Source organism: Helicoverpa zea, chromosome 18 (genome assembly GCF_022581195.2).
Source record: "Helicoverpa zea isolate HzStark_Cry1AcR chromosome 18, ilHelZeax1.1, whole genome shotgun sequence".
NCBI lineage: Eukaryota > Metazoa > Arthropoda > Insecta > Lepidoptera > Noctuidae > Helicoverpa > Helicoverpa zea.
Window position 1 is genome coordinate 152,010 of NC_061469.1, and position 15,013 is coordinate 167,022.

The 15,013-nt window shown below is 39.2% G+C and overlaps 1 long non-coding RNA gene across 1 annotated transcript; it reads right to left on the reverse strand.

The window, feature by feature from the left end:
• Positions 1 to 223: 223 nt before the first annotated feature.
• Positions 224 to 1,122, reverse strand: LOC124638982. Its single transcript, XR_006985426.1, has 2 exons — positions 929 to 1,122; positions 224 to 854 (listed from the first exon to the last, which is right to left on the reverse strand). It is a non-coding gene; the product is annotated as an uncharacterized LOC124638982 (long non-coding RNA).
• Positions 1,123 to 15,013: the final 13,891 nt, after the last annotated feature.

Here is a 15,013-nt window from a genome sequence, read left to right on the forward strand (position 1 = left end):
TTAACATAGCTCCCGGCGAATTTATATTTTCTTCTAATACAGATAAATGAGGTAGAATATAAAAAGTTACGAGATAGCTTTACTCTTATTGGTAGCTTGTATTTCGCAAAGTAAATTGGTTTATTATTCCTTTGAGCTAGTTAGATAATATTATGTCTCTTTGCGTTGAAATAAAATTATCATACATATTCTAGTAAAGCTTTGATAAAAAACAACACAGACATCAGATTATTATGCTAATTTATTTATCAAACGAAAACATTTCGGAGCAAAGATATCAAGTGGACTACATAACAAAACAAACGCATTTATATCATTTCAATCAACAATGTATTATTAAACTCATCGTAACAGTTATTCTCACATAAATAATAGAAAAAATAAAGTAAAAAGGTTGGCAACTCGCGAACGCTGCCATAAATGCACTCGCTAGCGCAACGGGGCTATTACCTGCGCCGAAACTGAACTGCCGTAACATCCTTACAACATTACTTTTTATATTCGACCTTATCCGCTAAGCAATAAAGACGACGGATGTGTATATTTCTTTGTGAAGGTCGATGTCGCTTGCGCTGTGTCGTCGCCGCGCGAGGACTTAACCGCATGCGCGTCTGTGTGAGTGTATGTCCGTGTCGATGAGCTGTTAGTTGCTCGTGTGTGCGTCGGTACACTGCTTCGGTCACGTAGGCTCGTTTAGCGGGTTGCGGCACAGGAGTTTTTAGGACATTTTCACGCGTAGTCAGCTTTTCTTTGTTTGGGAAATCGAATTTTTGGATTTTCCTTTGCGTTTGTTGTTTTATTGATCTGTTCTTTATTTGCATGCTTTAGGAAGGGTGTCACGAAACATGTAGTGCCTATGAAAGTAAAGAAACCTATTGAAAAAGATGAATTCACAAAAGCATGAAATAACTTAACTTGCGTTGTTTACCTTTTCTATGATTGCACGCCAATTCCTTTAAATGAGCAAAACAATAATCAGCAATATACTGCTTTCTACCGCACATGTCCGCTTTGCGCCATGGGAAATGCACATAGCAACAGTTCGCGTCAGCTGTGGCGGAGTTTGCCGAGCGCCGGCGGAGACAGCCGAGCGCGCACGATTGATTGGCCGATACCCTGTGAAAGTACTGTTTACTTACTTGTGAACTTAGGAAAGGACTAAATTCGATGCCCCGCTCAAGTAGGACTTTGTATGCATTTTATATGGATGCAGTTTCAAGCAGTTTGCAGGCTGATGTTATGGAAAACTTGCTTTGTTGTTAAATGTAGCCGAGCCAGTGGGCGGGGGACTGCTTTCTTTGTTACCAAGCTCAAATAGAAAAGTGTTCATACTGTATGAGGTTTCTATTTCTCGTTGTATACTGCAGGTTATATAAGGATCATGATAGGTTTAAAATATATAAAAGAGTGCCCATGTAGGTATAAATACTGTGAGGAAAAAAAAGGTAAAGGCCTACAACAAGAACGGATTATTTAATAGCGACGTATTTTGTAACCTTAGCAATTATGTCAGAGTGTATTGGAAGTTTCAGGGCTGAAGGAGATGGATAGCCTCTGGCAGGGCAACGACCGAGGTACAGCGAACAAGGCTAGCTGCTGCAATTGCACTAACAGAATAGATAGTAAGTAACATCATTTCTAGAACATTCGCGCTAGCATGGCTTTTGTTTTCTTATCTATACATATAATAAATCTGTAGAAAAGTAATTTTTGTACATTGAAGAAATTGACAAAAAAAATAGCCAGCATGTTAAAGGATAACTAACAGAACCCATTTCCATCATTTTTGTCATTTTTGTCTGTTTGTCTGTTTATCTGTTTGTTTGTTCGGGATTCACGTAAAATCTACGAATTAAATGCAGACAATGCTTATATACAAAAATTCTACGTAACTTGGGGTATTACTTAGTTTTTGTTTCATCGAAATCGATTCACTCTATCAAAAGATATGATTAATTTTGTGAATTCAAGATGTAAAATATTACGACACGCAATCTATTTGTCAAAACTGTACATTTGAATGTTGTACTTATATTAGTTGATCGGCCTATTATTAATCTTTACACAGAAAATCACACCTTTATAAGTAACTTCTGAAGAAAAAAAAATATGAAAATTTTGTTTAGCCAAGGTTAAAGTAGCTCCATCTGTGGTAAATAAAATACATCATCAATTTGTCAAAGGAGCGAGGTGGTAAATGACAATATTACCATACATTCTTTATAGAGGATTATTATTTCAACAGATGGAGTTGTGTATTTTCCGTAATTCACCATATTTTATCACGAAGTGTAATTTTTCGATAGACATTTCAATAGTGTTTGTCAGTTTGCCGTGCCACATCAAAAACCAACTATTATTATTAATTATTATTATATTTTAATTTTCCTTTCATCAAGGTAAAAACTATAATTATTACCTTGATGAAAGGAAAATTATTAATAGTTCTCGGCCAAATTTAAAACGGTGCCATCTAAATTATTTTTTGAACATTATGTCAAAAATGATGACTTTAGTGGAACAATTAATTATCATTTAAAGTTACAGATGGAGTTCATATCAGGATTTTTTCATAAACATAGTTTAGCTTATCTTCCACTAATGTGGTGGCCTTTAAACAAATTACTTTGAGTGAGTAGTATTAAGTAGACCTTAATTATTTTTTTCTGATGCAAAATATGTAAACTTAATCCTAGAAGAAATGAGGATCTATCTCTCGCAAGCGCTGCTAAGCGTGAGGTAGGTAATGTAGGATTCTGTAGCTTTAAAAACAAGCCCAGATACAAAGTGCAGATAAGAAATGGGAGCTTTCTCGATTTAATACCATACACACGTAAAATGTTTTATGCGTCTGAAAACGTACAAATTACGCGCCGCTTACCAGAGACATGTTTACTTTCAACTTCTGATCGCAAATACACTGTTCACGATTACGAACAGTCTCAGTAAGACCCGAGCCAAGTCTAAAAAAACACCAGTTATATAAAACTACGTTTGATGTCATTTAATCACAAAGACAGAATTGTTCTCTGTTGCAAATCCTATCCACCTATATCCTATCCTAATCCAGAATGCATTGCAGGTGTGCTTTGCACAAAAACCAATGGTATCCTATTCGAGAAGTCAAAAGACTTGACCTGCTAACGTCAGCTTCTGCGCTAAGCAAGTGTTCTTAATAGTACCATCAGAATTACATTCATCGTTGAATGAGGTGAATAAATTTTCAGAAACCACAATAACAGTAGGGGCCAAAGCGTATGATCGCTTCATAGAGCTCTGATTGGCCCCAGGTGACCAAGTCAGGTCTGATTTGTTCGTTCATCAGATCTTTGAAAGTGTTTCGATGGATACTTACTGTCGTCCTGTTTAAGTGTGACACAAAATATGGTATATAAACGTCCTCCGCAAGAGCGAAATTTTCCCGGTGTGCGGTAGTGACGCACAGTATACAACACTTATGTTTCTTTTGATTTGCTGGCTCCACCAAGAAATGGCAAATTGCGAGCGTACATTTTGAAAATCTTGGCAAAACTGCAGGTTTCAAGTACGAACACATGAAGTGGTCTCGCACAGATACGTACATTTTGCCTATTCGTGAACTAATGCAAACATTTCGGTGGAGTCCCGGCTTAGGCCACCACATTAGGCGTGCGCGATCCTCGGGCGTGTGAGTAGCGCGGGCGCCGCGCGTGCGTCGCGAGCGCGTTGCGTGAGCGTCGCGTGAGCGTCGCGTTTTGCTGCCCTGCGGCATTTGCAGCGCGCACGCGCCGCTCTCCTTGACGTTTAACTGCTAAGGCGTTTAGCGGGCGGCGGGGATAGCAGGCGAAGGGGTAAGAACGCAACTCGAGCGCCGCGTGCTCGCCGCGAGCGCGTCGCTTGCACTCTTCACACATGCCGCAGGGCAGCAAAACGCGACGTTCACGCAGCGCGCTCGCGACGCCCGCGCTGCTCACACGCCCGAGGATCGCGCACGCCTAATGTGGGGTCAGCCTTACCATGAGTAAGTGAAACTATCCTACCCTATGCGCCTGCTGATGATGACTCATTTTATCATCCATCCAGCTATTCCCCAACTATGTTGGTGTTGGCTTCCAGTCACCGAATCTGTTTGAGTACCAATATTTTGCTTGGAGCGACTACCTATCTACAATCCAGTCAACTACACAAGACGATATCCATATTATGATAAGTTTGACAGACTGTCTGGCTTCTGATTAGTCGCAGCAGCTGCAGAAAATGTACAAATGACAGCTTTGTCAGACTCAAAGCATTTAGACATAGATTATAGCTGTTTCCTGTGAAAATTACTTACGCACCATACGTTATAATTTTCCAAATTGGCTGAACAACGTCACAAACTTTACTTCTTTTGTTTAGATAAATGGTCACATCCACAACACAACCTTGATCAATAAATCTATGCGACTGCTAAGTGCTAATCCTAATTATACTGTCACGTGAAAGAATGCACCTACGGGATAAGGAGTATTTTGACGATTCTATATTGCCCACGCAGACGAAGTTGCGGGCAACAGCTAGTTTCCATAATAAGAGCCTTAATTGGTCCTCATTACAGGTCCTTAGGTACCTATAGAGAGTGAAGTAAATGTTTGCCTACTTGAAGTTTACGACCAGCGAATTTGGTGTCTAGCTATTAAAAAAGATGGAACCCCGGTGAGAAGATTTCGGAAAGACACCGATTTAAGAAAATTCAAGCCTGAAATAAAGTGCTAGAGTTACCATGAATTTCTTCCAAAAAATAAGATTAAAGTATCAGAGATAACTGGTACAATTGCAGGCATCATGTCGACAGGATTAGATAGCGAGGGTATCGCTGGGTGCGATCTAGAGGATGATTGAGTCCTGATGACGGGAGTGCCGGGGGGTGCGGGGTGCCGGGTGCGAGGGAGGGGGCGGAGGGTGCATTTGTATGCAAAGTTGATGGACGCGCAGATTCGAAGGGAGTGAGCGACTGACGTCACGAGTTAACTAGCACTCACTTTTTATGTTCAAAAGATATTCGAGTGCACGCGAAATCTTCAGTTCAATGTCCTTATTTGCAAAACGAATGATAAGATAATGATAAGATTTCATAATGGATCAGATTTGTTGCGTTTATCTTATCCTCTTTCTATCATCGTTATTTTGCCTACTGATGTATCTACATTGTTCTTACCTGAATTGTGATAAATTTTACTTATGTTGTTAGTCTAAAACAATCATTATATCCAACCAGTTATTGATTAAATATAAAACACATAACACCACTCATAAAAGTGAAGGCTTAGTACAAGATACAAACACCTTCATCCCATAATCGTAATATTCTCACGTAAATAATAATATTAAAAGCAAATGTGCAGTTTGGCTTAATGGCCAGTTGCAGAGAGCCTGCTACACAGTAGTGAGGTAGCTTCCTCTGGAACCAGTTCAGGGCTGCGGCAGCCCGCGCGACGACCGGACGAGCCCATTGCAACCGTTACACCTACGTAAATGTGCAACTGCATATAGCACTAGATGACTAGATACATGTATAAGACTTGCTTGACAACACAATGTTCATTTTCTTTCTTAAACTCCTAAAATACTTTTCCCCATAAGCAACTACGATCATCAACCGACCTCATGTTACAGACGTCGTTTGTAGATGCGGTTATCTAATGTAATAGTAAACAAAAAGTCAGGCGAGTTTTTTTTTTGTATTGACCCGACGAACCATCAATTCTTAATGCTTCGTTAAAAGAACTCCAAATCAAAAGATTGGATCTCGACTGGACGTGCTTGTACAAGTCAGTTTATTTGGACGGCTCTTAAAACCTTTTAACAACGATCTAAGTTCAGTATCGGAGGCTTCTCAAACCGGTCGCGCCTCCTACGTGCGCGGCCGGTAGCGGCGCACGGGAGCCCGCGCAGAAACCATTAACAAAGCAACTATTAACAATCACTGCGGCAGTCAGCTACTGCGATACACCAGCCACATCTGTCTTGTCTTCACTCATTACAGGGAAACTTCCATAATTTATGTTTTTGAAAATCGTTTCCATGGAAACCAGCAGGCTTAATAGCGCGCTCCAATTACTAACTATTGTAGTGAATCAGTCAATAGAATACGTGAACACGCGCATGTGAGCTCACGGCATTACAACAATACGCTAAATGTAACAACAACTAGTTTATCTCAATATTTCAGCAACGATTTCAGTTAGATAAAGCCTTACAAATAAAACGTTTAAATCACTGCATTGTTCTCAAAATGAAGTGGAGCAACTTTCTCTGCCATTAAAACAATAGGTAGCGAAACAGAATAGAGAACACCATCAGCACGGCCGCCATGGAACTGCCATACGCTTGATAAACACAACACGAGAAAAACTAAATTAGCATACACATAGGAAACGCCCACACATTTTGTTCTTTCTTATACAAGTTTGACACGCGTCTTCATCTGTGAAGACAATGTGTCACGGAACCATATTCCGTGTAAAAACTAGGAAAAATTATGCCTATTCTCTACATTATAGTTATATTTTCTAAGGCCCTGAATGGGTCATTAAACTTTTGGAAAATCAAAGCCCATCAATATACATTCGGCATTTCATTTTGAGAGCTATATCAAGTGAGGCAACAAATCACAGTAGGACATGTAGCTCCCACACTTAACACGTAACATCTCCGGACCCCGGCATCCCGGTGCACGGTGCATAAACAAGTCACCGAATAATTTAATGCACTCAGCTATAGATAAAATGCAGGCTCTATAGCTCCACGACCACGATACTCTATAACTCTTTGGAACCACAAAAAGTCTGTAAGCACGCCGTTGTTATCTCTGGTCCCCATAAAAGTTTATGGTGTATATTCAACCCACGTTCGGCCTGGGCCGCGGTAAATAATATAAATCTCGGATGGCCGGTGAAGGGTTCCACGGGCACTATTGTCTCTGTGTCATTGTTTCCTAAACAGGATTATTATTTTATTACACGTTTGTTGGTTCAGTTCTCTTCAGAGTTATACGCGCTTTTACTTGCTTTCAGTTTCAGTAAAACTGTTGAGTAAATGATAATGGCAAAGTAGTATCAGAATTGCCAACGCACAAATATAAAGTACCCAATTATGAATCTCATTAAAGAAAATCAGTTAGTCGATCTTATATTTTGAGGAAATAATCTTGAAGCAGTACAAACGATGGCAATACCGAACAACAATAAACAAATACTAAATGACATGCAGTTAAACATAAAAGTAAATTGTTATATTTGCCGCAGTTGAAATTACGACATCCGTTTAACGTTAATAAATTACTTTCGTAATAAAACTATCTGTGTATATTAATATAGATGGAAGGAAACGACGATCACTAATTTATTAATGAACGTTATTCTGTTTTACATAGCTTTTCTTGCGTTGGATGTTTTTCCAAGATTTTTTCGTCGCTTCCAAGATTTTCTCCAGCATTTTATCCAGATAGAACATTACTTCATATTTTAAGTGCTTTACTACATCCTAAGGCTTAGCCTAGCCTAGGCCTTACATCTGTACAAAAACCGTTGCCTTCTTAACATAAACATATTTGAAGCCAACACGTTCGGACTTCAGTCAGAGTACCCACTTCCCGTCACTTCTTAAGCCATCTTTTGGCACAAAAAGTAAGCCTGCGAGTTATATTGTAAGCTCCTACCTTTTGACAACTGCTACAGAAATACGTTTTGTTGCTGCAAATGAACGAAGCTGTTCTTTTTGGCAACACGTGCCGAAATACGGACACAATCCACTCAAATGAGGCCAACCGCAAAATATTCCTTTACAATCAGATCTGAATGCCTATAATATTGAAAGTTAATATTTGGGTATCTTGCAGGATTCATTTTGATTGTTCGAACATAAAACATTTTTATGTTATTTTTTATTCGTTTTTGCAGCGTATCAGATGAAACGTGCCTAATCACACCATTGAAAAAGTATTATTATTGGGCAGTTGACTCCCAAACAACCCAACGCCCTATGATTTCGTCATCCATCTTTAAGATGCAGCGACATTCAATTATGACCTTTAAGTCTTTGAACATAAAGTTGACGCAGTAATTGCATGTGGTGCCCTGCAGGGGTGCTCGGGCTATGATTACGTCATAATTTTGCCCCTTTTTTAGGGAAGAGAGAAAGGTGTATTGGCAGATAGAGGCGTCTCGCTCTAAACATGGAAAAGTACTGAAGTTCTTTGTTCGCGACGGGTTTGTCAGGTTTGTGAGGAATGGATGAAGTTGCGTCACACAACTCATACATATGATTTCTGATATCCTTTGTTGTGCAGCACTTTCATCACGGAGAGTAATGTATTGTCATCAAAATGGCTCTAAAAAGCAAGTTTTGGGATTATGATGATTTACATGGGGTTATAGTAAAGTGTAGCTTGAACAAAGAACATAATGTAATCAATATGGCTCGTCCTTTCTTGAGAAACTCTCCGCTAGATGTGTATAAAGTGTGGGACAGATATTGACACGCCTAGTTTTTATTGAATTTGTCCGAGATATTTATAGAGAAGTATTGAACATGTGAGATGGCGATAAAGATGGGAGCACACCGTCACAGGTGCCTGCGTGTGTGTGTGTGTGTGAGGCCGGTTATAGAATGTGTGTGAGGTGGAATACATGGCTCGTAGTGGGGGAGGTCCTGTCCCATTATGGGGCTGTAGCATAAAGAAATCTTCCTGAAATTGTACAGGGTATTTCCATCTTATTTCCAGTAGTTTACAATAGAAGTACATTTATAGTAGTTTCACTTCGTTTCAGATCACAACACCACATCAAAGATACTTCCCGAAACTGCCACTAAGGCAGAGGTCACAGATTCGATACCTCCGGGTAGGTATCGAATGGTTGAGAGTTGAGAGAGGCAAGTCAGAGTGGTTGAGAAACAATTCGCGATAATCTGGGGGGCGATCAGTAATTGTTTCTGTGGAGAGATGAATAGCATTGTGTTGTGGTCCGGAAGGCCGAGGGTCTGCGAGAGGTGGTCTCGCGGAAAATCAAAGCGATTAGGCTCTGAGGAGCTGCCGTGGCTGCCAAGAAACTACTCATGTGTGACAACTTGTGAACTATAGCTGTAAGCTTTGTTTCTGTTGTTATTTAGCGCGATTTAGGGACTACTCACACTTATTCAGCTCTATTCAGCTTATGTCCATAGAAAACAACGATTTCGTATGGAGACGCGTACGCATCCATTCAGCTTTCCGCGTGTATTCAGCTTTCGCGGCAAACAAGTATAAAATGAGAACAAATGTGTTTTTATCATGCGAGTGCTTACTTTAGATGGAGATCAGCGCTGATCTGCCACATTCAGCGCTGTTCCGCCGCGCTCGTCGCTGAATGGGGCGGAACAGCGCTGCACACGTATGGTTCTCAACTCCTTGTCGACAAGTTGCAACCTGCATAGCTCCTGGATAGATTTGATTTATTATTACGTACCTAATCATTATGCACGCAAGGATCGCGAGAGTTCGGACGTGTTTTAAGTCATTCTAATTACCTCCAATATTTTTTCGAAATAAAATAATGGACGAAGAGAAACCTATATTTCTAGTGCAAAAATATTCTTGCTTGTACGATATTAGTTCGTTACATTATAGCAAACAAACTATGCAAGTAACGAAACGACAAAAATATCGCACATAGAACTGTCCATGTTGAGGGCACAATATACTAATTGAGTAGCTGACCGTCTTCGCAGCATATTCAGCGCTGTACGTAGTAGATAGAAGCATTTTAGCGGAGATAACACTCTTACGCCGCTGTACGCCGCTGATAGAAGTAGAACTGAATAAGTGTGACCAAAACCGTTCAGCGAAACGCGAATAGAGCTGAATAAGTTTGTGTAGTCCCTTAATAGTTGATATTCATACAACTACACTTGTACAATTATAGAATTACAGGTGGAGGTCATAAATCGGTTTGGTCTGTTGACTTTTCAATAAGTCTAAGACGATGTAGAGGTATGTATATAAAAATTGTATTTAGGTGTATCTTTTCTTTCTCTTCTTTAGTGTTATGAGTACACTTCGTTGCTGTTAGGTACTGATTCATTTGATTAGTTAGTTACGCTTTTCATTAGTTAGTTACAAGAAATAGCCAAATTAACCACTTTACACATACGCCTGGGTTTTAAATTCACACATGTACCAATGTGATATGTGATGTTCTCATAAAGGCAGCCGTGCGTGAGACATTAATTTCTATTCCTATGCATTGTCCACATGTAGACCAAGAATAGAATTGCAGTACCTATCATCTATCCTGGCTAAATATTTTTGAAATGACATTGCAGACTTCGGCTGATGCAACCGAACTCCTCATTTTAACAGCATTTCGATTGCAATGTGACTGCAAGCCAGCTGGTGACGAAGCTCACCCATTAGACCTCGTACGGAACCCAGTAGCACTACAAAAAGCGAGCAGAACGTCTCAAGTTACACATGTTATCTGCCCAGAAATAGAAACGAGTAAACACTTAACCCATTTTTTGCCAAGTTGGTTAAACATAAATCTTCACTTTTTTCTTGACGTTTTGGACCTCTGAAAGTGTACCTACCTGCACATCAGTGCTCTCATGCATTTACAATAACTAATCAAAATAAAACCTTAAGTTCACTAAGTTAAGTTTTGTTTTAGAATGGATATTGTCTTCATGAAATTGACATTGAATTCGATGCATTGAAACACTAAAACAGATAAAACCCAACCTTATTCTAATTTCGTCAAGGTCTACATTTGTCAGCCTAACTTGGATTGTAATAGAGCAAAGGGAAATGTATCGTAAAGTCGATGGTGGAAAGTCGCTTTTCTATCTGGCAGGTAGCAGTGTAGCCGGGCTGACGAGGGCGAGGGGCTCGGGTTGCTATGCAAACAGCTGGTTTGTTCCACTTGCGACTGACATTGCGACCTCCACTATTACATTTTCGATTTAGATAATAGAGAAAGCTATCGTAGGCGAACACTATATTATACATAATTCTTTGGTTATTTGCTTTAAATTCACATCACAAAAAGAATATGTTTTTAATTATTTGTGATCGACTAATAAAAACTTTCTTTAGTTAATTGGTTCGTTATGTAAATCGTGAGTCGATAAAAACTAATACATAACTTTGTTTGTTGTTTTATTTTGATGGAGTGTTATTTTTGTATGTAACAGGTTTGGTGCATATTAATGATGTGTGTGTTGTTTTTAAAAATTATAGAATAGGACGCCAATTAATGGAACTATTTTTATTAATTTTATGTATTTAATATTAAGATGCTTTTGATGAGATGCTGGTGATAAACAATGTTTTAATACTTTCTTCTATAGAATACTTAGTTTGTTATTTTTATATTTTCAGCTAGGATAGTTCGAGGGCTCACAGCGGAGCGCAGCATGTTGAATGAGTGAGCGCTCGTCGCGGCAAATGAGATGACAGCCGCGGGCGCAGTGCTGATTAAAAACGGACAAGCAACACACATTGTGAGTACTTGTGCCGTAATGAGCTGTGATCTCAACTAATACTGCTCTCTGTAAAACCTGCCCATTAACTGTGCTTGTAAGTCCTTCGTTAAGGGTGAACTTTCATTTTCAATTAGTTTGATAGATTAGTCAGGTTAACTTCGAAATAATTGGAAACTTTGATCTTTTCAGCAGACAAGTTTTATTATCTTAAAAATACTATCATTCTTTATTAATACTCTGGACACCCCGTTTCCTTCTTATAAACTAGAAGTAGGTGTGCCAAATCATACACTTTTCCGCAAGCACAAGTTTTTGATCACGTAGCCGTAATATCAATATATAAATAAATATATATAACAATACATTTACTGGGTGTTTGTTCAGTCGAGTAGGTTATTCGTCAACCTTGTCGATCAATGTCACAGTCTGCAGATAGACAAATAGGCCAGTGAGTAGGTAAACGGGTATAAACACAGTTTACCTGCTCTGATTTCTTATTTAGTCGCTTTTTGCAGACAACGCACACGACAGTAATTGTGTAGAGAAACAATTGTTATAAAAGTGTAAATACTTTCAAAAAGTTTTGTTTTATCTAGTACAAAGACTACTTATGACTTCATAATTTCATTTGCAAAAGTATCATAGCATCCCCGTACATAATCATAGTGGATCATCTGATTATCATGCATCAGTCTCTTTGTGCGACTTGTAACATCATTACTTGTATAATTCCCATTTATCGTTGGTTCACTACCATTCTCCACATATATTATCTTGTTTCCAGCACTCCACTCATACATCAGCAGGCCATCCCCCCTGCCCCGTATATCCCGGTATCAGCGTATCATCATAACATTATGCGCCATTAACGTCCCCCGGCAGGTTTATCTGCGCAGACAATGTCATTGCTTCTTAAATCACTAAACTTGTATAAGAAGCTATCTGCTCCCCTCGCAGCCTCCAGCCATCGCCTCCGTGATCCTCTCTGTAAGTACCCGCTTGTGTTGTTTCCTTAGACTTAACGAAAACTTTCAACCAATAACATTTGCATAAAAACAGCTTAAAACTGCTCCAACAATGGCCTGCTGGAGTCGGATTTGCTCCGGCGACACTAGTCCGACACCCCGGGTATGCGCGACTAAGCTCCTATTTTTCGACGGAAATCTACTTGCAATGGTAATTATGTGCAAATTATCGAAAAATGCTAATTTTGTTGACACTGGCCACTCATTCTAGTCAGATTATGTTAAGCAGAATATTATAGAAATTATGCACGTCACTTAAAATAATTTGCATAAACAACAATGCAAAAAATAACTCAAAACATCGAAAGACTTAAATGCCTTACAAAATATTATTATCACCTATTTGTTTCGCTCCATAAATTGCTCGTTACTAAACGCGCGACCTAATAACTGGAAAGATTTCTGAAAATCGTGAACCCTCTGTCCAAAGGTTAACTTCAAAAGTTCGAGGAAAGCAAGCTAACCTTTGAATCCAGAATGTCTCGCATCGCTGAAACCAGGCCAGGCCTTGAGAGAGCAGCCTTCGGCGAGTCGGCACGGGCTTCCCTCAGCCGACCTAAACTGTGTCAGCGCTAAACTACGCTCACTGTTCGGTAGTACTGAGCCCCACAAACATACAAACATTGTTCTCAGCAAAGTACTGTGATTACGTAATGAGCTCCCCTGATCTGCTAATGTGTCTCTAAGTAACAAGGGGACTTACGGAGGATTATTTTTAATGAGTTCAGGCTGCCCCTCAGGTTTAGAGTGGGGAGTTATTTTAGTCCTCAAACATTTCTCAGAAGAACGTCCCTTTGTAAACTGTCCCCCGAGTATTACCTGCCACTTTTCGCTTGAATTTTATATCAATTTTGCTATTATGATTCCTCTTATTCTTTTTTTTTTATATAATAACAGGATTTAAGATCGCAGTATAATCGCCACGCTTGGCCATTAAAGTATGCTTGCAATTTTATTAGCTGGGGGTACGTAGTAACTATTCAGTAATCTGTGCTGGGGGAGGGCATTGTCTACTTATTCTTTTGTCAAAACGATGCATTAGAAAAACCGTTCTTTTCTTTGTTATAAAGTGAAATAAAGCCTAGGCTGTGTTTGTAGCAAGTTATTTTCGGTGTGGAGCTATGTTCATTTCTCCAGCGGTGTTCGCGCGGATCGATACTGCGTGCAGTACGTCGGCCGCCTCGCAACTCCGCCTGGCAACACTCACTTTCTCAACTCCACTCGGAAACATCTATTGTGGTTCCCAACAACCATGGAACGAAGTCTTAAAATTTACTGTTTTGCCTACCAAACAACACTTTTAATTGTACAAAACACTTGGCGACTGCTGTTAAATTAGAGCTTGATACTAAGAGCATATACATAATAAGCATTTTGTTTCAGTAATGTGCCGTGAAACTCAACTGTATGTAAAATGCTAACAAATGTAGTCACTTCAGTTAGGTAGCTGTATTTTAGATTCGATTCGATTCGATAGATGCTAGCTATCCTAGGCGCGGGGTAACAACCCTTACTATATTTCTGATACGTTCTATTTATTTGCACATTACTCTTGAGAAATGGTTTATTTGCTATCCCTTTATATGACGTTAGACGTACTTACCTACGAGGTACATCTTTATCTGTTTCATTGAAGTCCTAAGAGTTTCTTCCTCGAAACTCTTTGTATACACCCTTGAGTTTAAATAAGCCCTTATAAATTAATATCATTGCGGTACACCAGCACCAATAAATTATCTAAAAAATATACCGGCAATAAAATTCTATACAAATATCTAATAAATATAACCACGTTCGGAAAGTTTCACGCAATTATTATTGAATAGTATCGAAGCGATAAGATATGCTATCACTAGCGTATCTAAAATAGATGACTTATGTAATCAATATTATGTATGAATATTATAAATGTAGGTCACTCGGGTATTTTGTTATACGCCTTTATACCTATATTAAACAGCCATATTTCGTAGAAATCAAAAAGGCAATATTCTGTCTTCATCTGAATTTATTAGTCTGAGAGCTCTTAATTGTTTCAAATTAAACTATATTGGCTTCAGGATCGTATAACCATATCTCTGTTACTCACTGGCAAAATTATATATTTTTTGTAATAAACTGTAGATAGGTACATAATTACATCACAATTATATCAGTATGTTGGAGTATTCACGTCAAGAGCTCATTATGATTATATACACTCGTCACACTCTGCAAGCCGCACTTGAAACATTCAATAACTATTTATTTACGTAGCCGAGGGTACTTAAAAAGGAAATAAGCACTTACATGTTACCTACATCAGTTGCTAAGTAAAAACTTTTCGCGTGTATAAGAATAGAGGGTATAATATTGACTTTCGGCCTTCGTGAAATATCAATGTAGGTAGGTTTTAGCGCGTGATGAATCGGCAAGCTTTGTGTGTTGGTGTCAGCGGCAGGGGCGCCGCACTCTCGGCGTACAATGCTGGGCCGAGATGTGCCACCCCTGCAAAGCTGTGGGAGGTGGTG